Here is a 10,200-nt window from a genome sequence, read left to right on the forward strand (position 1 = left end):
CAGGAGCAATATTCAAATTTTTAAACCTGTTAAGGTTTTGACATTGATATACTTACTAATAGTACAGTCAACAACAGAGCTATGAATACAGGCAAAGTGCCAAAAATATATATACACGACCTTAATGTACAGGCAATAAAGTACTGTATACATATTTTTGACACTTTGCCTGTATTCATAGCTCTGTTGTTGACTGTACGATTGCTCGCACTGATGGTGGCAAAATGACTGGCATCTCGATCAAATTTGATGACGCACACGCAGAATCGCAGATACACTGCTAGTCGTGTCAAGATCATAACTACCTATCAAAACTTCATCAGAATACGAGGTTTTCGTCTAGTCAGACCATTTTTTGAGGTTCTCGTGTTTGTACAAAAATAATGTTTTAGTTTAAAAATCAATAATATAATGTTGTTTAATTTTATATGGTAATATTCTACAATAACTAAATCCAAATATGTACAAGAAATCGTTTGTACTGAAAGAAAAAAAAAATACGATTTTTTATTTGACGGGTAGGAATATTATAACAGATGTGAAAAGGGCTATTACTAGGGAAAGCAACACGGTTTTGCCAATGTACTGACAATTTTGTTTCGAGCCCATGCATGCAGCAGTGCTGTAGGAGAGGACAATATGATTTGGACAACGTTTTTGAAAATTACATTTTTTTTGCAATAAAACTCATGCAAATTTATTATACGATCAAAATAAAGGAGATTAAACATTACTACATATTATGGTTCTCATTACTGGGTCATTTTATGTTCATGTGTAAAATTTATTATAATAAACAAAATTGTTGTGTGGAACTAGACGAACTAATTTGCATCGGGGCTCGTACAGCTTCAGCTCCTACAAGATCGAGAAGCACGTGGCAACAGATTGCAACTGCAGCCGCCCAGCCGGTGACGTGTTGCATACGAAAGTGGTGTGGTCATTAGCACTACTAATCCACCAGATTAACATCTGGAGTAGTGTTCTAATTAGGTCATTTTGGGTTTTAGTGCCTGAAGGTATAAATCAGGCCAATTCGAACGTACACTACATCAAAATGACTTCTAAATCATGTCATTTAGATATCCTTCATTGACTTATAAGTTATATCTCGTCTCGGGCCTTACGTGCACTAAAAATGGTACTAGTTCAGCGGTGCCACTCACGAATTCGAGACAATCGTGCAGTCTAACGCACGTTGCGACCAATCGCGCGCGTGATGCGAACTCATCAACCAATCGCGTTGTAGCGGTGTCACACCGCTGTACTGGCCCCATTCATGCCCCATTCTTATTGCCCGTAAGGCCAGTCCTTAGATACTCGTGTGTCAATGATATCGTGCATTTTGCTTGTAGGTACTTGTCCATTCATGTATTGGCGCGAGGGAGACGAACGATGACTAAATAATATCATTCAGATATTATTCCGATATCAGTTTAGGTACGTTGGAATTGGCTTGAACAATATTCAATCTGGTATTTATGGAACACGGGTCAATTCAAATAAAGCCAATAACAACAAGTGATGAAATTTTGCCGTAGTCTTCGAGCGGTGGTATTGAAGCACCCACAATAACTGTTGGAACACGCACAAGAGTATAATATGTTACTAGTCATGTGCAGTGACCAATAGTTGTTTTGGGCTTCTGATTTTTTTTCTACGTTGGGCTGTATAGCTGCTGATCTGAAACAGGACATGTGTGCAAATAGTACGGAAAAAAAAGACAAATAAACGAAAAATAACTTTATTAAACAAAAATGGTAGTACAAGGAAGATAAATGGAGTTGTGATTAGTGACATTAATGATTAATGAAACACATTGTAACGTTACACTTCGTATGCTGTAAAATAAATTTACATTAATTATGATCTAGAACACAGTACCAATGGGAACGAAATTTAAGTATTTATTCCATATAATACTTCGTAGGGAATAGCTAATTACTAAATTATTTAGCTCTTACAACATTTGGTTACTTCATTGTTTTTTGTTAACGCCAGAATTTCCAGAATTTGTGAAAGCTAATACCTACTCGATATACAGCTAGGCACATAATTAATAAATAAGTATTACAAATATGTATGTACAGTGGCGTTCAAAACTGCATTGATAGATGTCGACCGTAAAGGCCCCAGTACACAGTGGTGAAGGATGGGCCATGCCACGCCCTGGCCATTGTGTACAGGGGGCTATGGTATGCAATGGCGGACGACTGCCGTCAGTTGTCAGCCGTGGTGAGCAATCGGAGAGTTGTCGGTTTTTTGGCACACTTCAAAGAAATCGTGGCGTACCGTGGCCTGTGGTGTTCACACAGTCGCCATTGCTTGTTTAGTTTCTTGAATTTTTGACCGCTTGATTAAATGTTAATAGCCCAAAATGTCATTATTGTGGAGCAATGAAGAGACTTATCAGTTTATTATAGATTTATATCAATCAGAGCCTGCAATTTTGATTTTTATTTTTGTTTTTTGATGCACCATTGTGTGATCACCTACGTGATATAGGCCTACTGTTGCGCATTGCAAAGCATGGCTTGGCATGGACCATCCTTGACCACTGTGTACTTGGAGCCTTTACATGCCTTAATACGGACTTTTGAACGCCAGTGTACCTATGTAATTTAATTGGTCTAAATTGAACTTCCGACTGATGTGAAGCGACAATTTCGGTCTACGATGGAGATGGAGGACTTCGGAATACGATACTCGCGTCCAGATTAAAAAAAAACAACGGGTTGCACTCCGGGAGTGCCGACCGAACTGAAAACTCAATGACTAGTCCAAAATGTCTGCAGCACTATGTATAATTGACCCATCCTCCTTTCTATTGAAAAACTTTAGTTCCGAAATTGCTGGTCAGTGAGCTTGTTTAAAATTCGAAATTCAAATTTGTAGCGTTAATTGTTTAAAATTCGAATAGAAATTGTAAAGTTACCTTGCAGACCTCGCATATAAATATATTTGGTCATGATATTTTGAGTTTTATTCACTAGTACTAGAGTGCACTTTTATTAGCGATTTCATCAAGATGTAGCTTTATTGAATTATATTTGAGTGATATAAAGTTAGAATGTAACTGTGAGATCCTCGTATTTCAGCCCGTACAAGATTAGAACATTGAGCTTTATTGCTTAATATAAAAGTCCAGTTTTAAATAATTGACCTGATTATGATACGTTATGTTATGACTAAAGTTCTTTGGTGAATAAAAACGAAACAGCAGGCTCAGGCATACATTTTCGCCACGCGTTACGCGTTACGCCTTAGACATCGGTTACACGCTAATTCTGGCGTCAGTTCAGTCCATCAGTCCATTCGAGTTTTGACTGATGCCAGAATGATGGAAAATGGACACGGTTACACGATCAGTCCAGACTGACAACAGACTGATAAAATTACGACACAGTCGCCGTTTGGACACAGAACGCAACACAGTCATTTAGTCTTGTCTAATATGGTGACTGATGCGAGAATGACACAAACAGGTTACACGATCAGTCTCCTATCAGTTTTCTGTCATTCAAAATGGACTGACGAATATTATCTTAAATTTTAATTTTCATCAGTCCAGACCATCAGTCCATCAGTCCGCGTGTTACACGATAATTCTCCCGTCAGTCTGACCAGACTGATGGACTGAACTGACGCCAGAATTAGCGTGTAACCGATGTCTTACGTTGTCTCGAGTTTATCATTTTTTCCCCACCTCAAAAAGTGCAGAGCGCCGCTAAAGAAGTTTTCACTTCAAAAATACATGATTCAAGCCTCATCGCATCTTTAAAGTCCTAAAAATTCAGCAAAAATAATTAATCTTTAAAAATTAAGTAAAACCGACTTCAGGATAAAATAAAATAAAATATTATCCTGTTCTATATGCGCTAGCAACTGAAACGTTTGAAGACGGTGCCAAGCCAAATAGTTACAATACTGGTTATAAATACGGGTTCTTTCTTATCAAACTACACCAGGGCTGGCATTCGATTTGACGGGGGATGTTGACGCTTTTAAAATTTGGCTTGCCACCGACTTCAAACGTTTCAGTTGCTAGCGCATGCAAAACCTGTTAATATTTCATTTTTACCTTTATTGAAGTCGGTTTTACTTTTTTTTAAAGATTAATTTTATTTTTCCATTTTAGTTTTAAGTTTTTCTTATGAGTGATGAGACTCGTTCATGTCTGGCCAAACTGTCATGCTACTAAACATTTTTGCGCTCCGGGTACGTATCAATGTTCAAGGTCTGGATCTGAAGCCATCAAGATTTGAGGAGTTGGACCTCATGGAACCCACCATCAGAACTAGATCTTAATACAAATGTTCCTTCAGAACTTACTTGCTTAACAAAATAACGAAGAGGACAAATCGCCAAAAGTGAAATATGCGTTGTTAAAGAGTTCCGTTCTGGTCATCATTAGCTTCAGATCCACTTCATCAAATGAAATGCTGCTGTGCTGTTTTAGAGAAAAATGCGTTGATGACAATACAATACTAAAATCACTATATATATGCCTATAAGATTTTAAGAGTTCCATAGATTCCTCACGGATCCCATCATCAGAACTAGGTTTTGAGAAAAACGGGACCAACTTGGGACTCATACATTCAAACAAAAAAAATCCAAATGTTTCAGAAATGAGGGAGTACTGAGGTAACATACATACAAAAAAATACGGTCGAATTGGTAACCTACTCCTTTTTTGAAGCCGGTTAAAAATACAAAAAGATGATGACGCCTACAGGGTGGGTGGTCAATTTTGCCATACGGCGCGATTCGGGAAATGAATTAGAGATTCACTAAAGATATGTGTCGTTCCACGGCAAAAGGCACCTTAAGGCGGTTGGCGCCTACGCTATTATTAACGCCGCTCCACTATTATTGCGGCCGCCAAAGGTACGTTTTGCCGTGGAACGTCACATATCATTACTATTTCATATCTAGTGAATCTCTAATTCCCGAATCGCGCCGTTATAATATCTAAGTATCATATAAAGGGTTAAAAGCACCCTTACCTAGTAAAATCTACAAGTATTATAAAAACCCTCTTGCGTTGCACAAAATTACATGCAACATATTATAGCTGTGCTCGATGTTTTTTGCTACAAACACGAGTGACCCTCCGTATTAGAGGGTATAAAGTTTAAGTCAAAAATACGTAGTTACTTACCTGTTTATAATAATTAAGTATTTATATTTTATTCGTATATTTATTTACTAAGTCTTTAGTATAATTTGCATCGAAATCATGAACTACAAACACATTAATAGTATTATATATATGTATTACACAAAAAAAATAATGATATGGGTGTACGCATGTAGCATAAACGGTAGAGTTTGTAGAGCGTTTATACGTTGTTTTATAACAACCCATTACCACATAATTCGAGTCAAGTCCCGCAGCTTTGTAGTGGATTCTGCAAAATAAGCACTGATATTACTTTTCAAATTAAAATAAATAATTTCACTAGTGACAGTAGTGACTATACAAATGACAGGGGTGGGGTGCAACTTCAGGACCATGATTAGTTAAAAGGTCTTTTATTGCATACACATTATAGGCCAATGGATTTTAATATTATTTATAACTGAATCCTATTGAACCTATTGTGTTGTTTTCACGTATTTTAATACTTTTTTATCGTAAGTAATTACGTATGAAATTATGAAATTTCATAATTAAGGTAAGTTTCGCCTGACGAAGAGCAGTTACTGTACCATATGGGACACCTGTAATTCGTGCTCACATGCTCATATGTCGAGGCTTTAAACCTTTGTTTCCAACGACGTAACAGTTAATCTTATTGGTAAATTTTGTATTAACATTTATTTCTTGTTTTTATTTGGAACCCCACGTAAGTAGGTAGTAGGTACCCGCATAAATAGGTATGTTGTGAAACACTGATTTAAACTTTCACGATTATTAAACATTATAAAACTGCACAACGGGACTTAATCGCGTATTTAAGTTTTAAGATTTACCTCCGAGGTATGTTGTGAGTTTGAAAATATCTTAATCTGATGTTGACGATCTGTTGATGATAACCTCGCTGTCAAGTTGACATCGATTTGGCCTTCCAGCGTCTTGCAGCATCGTCAGACCTGCTGCTTTGCGGTGAATTAATTATCTTCAAGCGCTTTTTTGGCATATTTGTTCCGCCACGCCATCATGTGAATTGAAAGGGTAAACAGAGGCATATTGTGCAAATTTGATTTATCGCTATTATTTCAATACTTAGTTTGTTTCATAGAAAGATCCGGGGGTTTTTAACCATATAAAAAAAAATAAAAATAAAAAAACCTTTTATTTCCCGTAACAGTACTAATAATTTATAAATTTGTTTCATTAGAGACTAACTAATAAAGAAAAGTATATATATATATATATATATATATATATATATATATGTATATGTATTTAAATCTAATAGTTTTTTTATGTCCTCTCTCTGTTTAGTTTTTTTTTTTTTTATTTATTGGGATCCCTTTGGCAGGGTATAGGTCTCCTCCAATTTCTTCCACTTATCTCTGTATCTATTTTTAACCATATAACCGGAGGCAATTATGAATAAATGACTGATAATCTTCTATGGATATCAAGGTTGACGATATTTTATTTTTTATTTTATTTTATTTATTAGGAGAACAACAGTGAATAATGTACATAAGATTCTATTAAAAACTAACTAATATTTATTATGATTACAAGATTTTGATTTGTGGGTATTGCATTGAGAACTTGCGACTCAAAATCTCAGAATTGGACTTACCGGACTGCTGTATGTAGTAGGTGTGAAAATGGTATTGTAATACTCGAAACGTGTTTCTCCTCTCTACGAGGCTTCATCAGGAGATCTTGGAGATGTTGACGGTCCGGTGTCCGGCAACGGATTGACAGTGTAGTGTATAGTGTATATAATTATAGATGCTTATGTACGTGTATTTCAATGCTATATAATCGATGATCTTTATGAATAAAGTGTAGTCTTATAGAATCTGGTTGTATCAATACACCTCCCGACTTCCATCCTCATGTGGCGATCCTGCCAGGAATGGAGTGATATCCCATCCCGTTGCCTTTTTATTGGTTAGGTACCTACTTGAACTCCACTTTATATTCGCATCTACATAAATGCTAATTAAGTATATGAATAAAATTATCGATTCGGTTGCCATCTTTTATTTTAGGTAAATATTAAGCCATATATTTTATTGACATCTAGGGCTAGCCCAGAGATATCTAGATCTAGAGGAAGACCAGAGACAATAAGCCCCCACGTAAAGTGGTGATGGTGCTCAGTGGAACACCACCGTAAATAGTAACTTAAAAAAACCCATCTGATTATGGTTAGAACAGCCGATATATTTTATGAAGCAAACACTTTCAGCCCACCGGATGATAAGCCGATGCCGTAGCCTATGGACGAACTCCAGAATTATGTTATGCACGTTAGTCACCCTAAATCTATACACTCTTTTGGATGCCAGCACACCCTACGAGTCATCATCATCATCATCATCTCAGCCATAAGACGTCCACTGCTGAACATAGGCCTCCCCCTTGGACCTCCATACGTGCCGGTTGGAAGCGACCCGCATCCAGCGTCTTCCGGCGACCTTAACAAGATCGTCTGTCCATCTTGTGGGTGGACGTCCTACGCTGCGCTTGCTAGTCCGTGGTCTCCACTCGAGCACTTTTCGACCCCATCGGCCATCTTCTCTGCGTGCAATGTGGCCTGCCCATTGCCACTTCAGCTTGCTAATCCGGTGGGCTATGTCGGTGACTTTAGTTCGTCTACGGATCTCCTCATTTCTGATTCGATCACGTAGAGAAACTCCGAGCATAGCCCTCTCCATAGCTCGTTGAGCGACTTTGAGTTTTGAGATGAGGCCGATAGTGAAAGACCACGTTTCGGAGCCGTAAGTCATCACTGGTAACACACATTGATTAAAGACTTTCGTCTTGAGGCACTGAGGTATGTCGGACGAAAAGACATTACGTAGTTTCCCGAACGCTGCCCAACCGAGTTGGATTCGGCGGTTGACCTCTTTCTCGAAGTTGGACCTACCTAATTGGACTACTTGTCCTAGGTAGATGTACGAGTCAACAACTTCGAGTACCGAGTTCCCAACAGAGACTGGGATGGGCACAACATTGGCATTTGACATAAGTTTCGTCTTGTCCATGTTCATTTTCAAGCCCACCCGTTGTGAAACTCTGTTGAGGTCATCGAGCATCATGCTGAGTTCCTCCATCGACTTTGCCATGACTACGATATCGTCGGCAAACCGAAGGTGAGTGATGTATTCGCCGTTGATGTTGATGCCAAGTCCTTCCCATTCCAGGAGCTTGAAGGCGTCTTCCATTACGGCAGTAAACAGTTTGGGAGAGATAACGTCTCCCTGCCTTACGCCTCTTCGCAATGGAATCGCCCTCGTGCTCTGCTCCTGTACTCGGACCGACATGGTGGCGTTACTATACAAACACTTCAACACTTCGATGTACCGATAGTCAATATGGCATCGCTGAAGAGACTCAAGCACCGCCCATGTTTCCACCGAATCGAAGGCTTTCTCATAGTTCACAAACGCTAAGCATAATGGCAAGTTACCCTACGAGTATGTGAAACTAAATATCACTGGGAATGTCGACACCGATGATCCCTTGGTCTGTTGTTGTTGGTCTTGACCCATATGAACATATCTATATTATATTTTACCTCACACAATATACATTCCTAATTCCTAGACTCCGACTACAAGTAAGTAGAAACAAGTCCTGTCTTCTCATCTAATAAGGCGCTGCGTACAATAGGTAGGTACGTAGTATTAGGCATAAGCCGGAGATACTTAGGCTATGCGTATATTATATACTCGTAGCGTAAGGGCTGTTCTCACATATATAGTGCCACAAAATTTTAATAGATCGCAGCGACAATAAAAACGGGCATTGAACTCCGATCTCTTGAATGATATTGATATTGAACTTACCTCTTCATAATTGAATTAATAATACAGTGAAACCTGGTTAAGTGGGACCTGGATAAGTGAGAAACCTCTATAGCTGGGACTCATGGTGCGGTCCCGACACTTTAGCACTGAATTACCTCTGTTAGTGAGATAAAACGAACCTCTATAACTGGGATTAGTTGTTGTGATTTTATAGTCACATTTACCTCTATAATTGAGACAGAGAGTGTATTTTACCTCTTTTACTGAGACTATATTTATAAAATTACATTTTCCTAATTGTTTTTTAGAATTTTATAGGAATTGACCTCTGTATCTGAGATAACGTCAATCTATGACCTCTCTAACTTGGACTTTAGTGATCAATTTCCGTATTCTTACTAACTCTTAGTCTATCCACAAATTCCGCATTAGATTAATTATGTCTAAATGACTTCAAGTTTAATTTAGTTACTTTATGTAGTTAAAACTATCAAAACGAAAGCTGAAATTGATAAGTAACACGAATGAACAAATTTTCATTTAATAAATTTCTAAGACGCAATGAAGTCCGTATCAAATTTAATTTAATTTTAAAATATCTATCTTTTGGAGAATCATTCAAAATAAATTCAAAGAAATATTTTAACAGACTTAAAAAAATTTCAGCGACAAGAATTATTTTACCTTATTTATTTTTAAATTTATTACAAAATACCTTATTAACCACCTCTATAACTGAAACATACTCTATTCTCACCTCTATTAATGGAACCCTCTGTAAATGAGACAGAAATTTATTTGTACCTGGCTAACTGAGAGCCTGGGTAAGTGGAATACCTCTTTAAGTGGGACAAATTTGCTCGTCCCTTGAAGTCTCACTTATCCAGGTTTCACTGTAAATGGTGGATTTTAGCGGAGCAAATTAGAATACATAGTTCATAACAATCTGTAAAAAATAACGATGAAAAAAAAACAAGACACGTACAAAGAAAGAAACATGACTAATGTTAAATAAAATTAAGGTGATCGGACAGGGGTTAAATCAATTACTTTTTTAAATGTCAAAACGATTCGTATAGGTACTTATATGAACTATGAAGGGCATACACACTTATAGGTATGTCGGCGGCTTAAAAGTGTCTTCTGGGTTATGTTTTTTATGATTGAATTACTTAAAAAAGCATAAGTGAAAGTTGCTTTTACTCTATGTATTTTTTTGATAATTTGTTTTAGACATTCGAGTGAAATAAT

Source organism: Cydia splendana, chromosome 3 (genome assembly GCF_910591565.1).
Source record: "Cydia splendana chromosome 3, ilCydSple1.2, whole genome shotgun sequence".
Lineage (NCBI taxonomy): Eukaryota > Metazoa > Arthropoda > Insecta > Lepidoptera > Tortricidae > Cydia > Cydia splendana.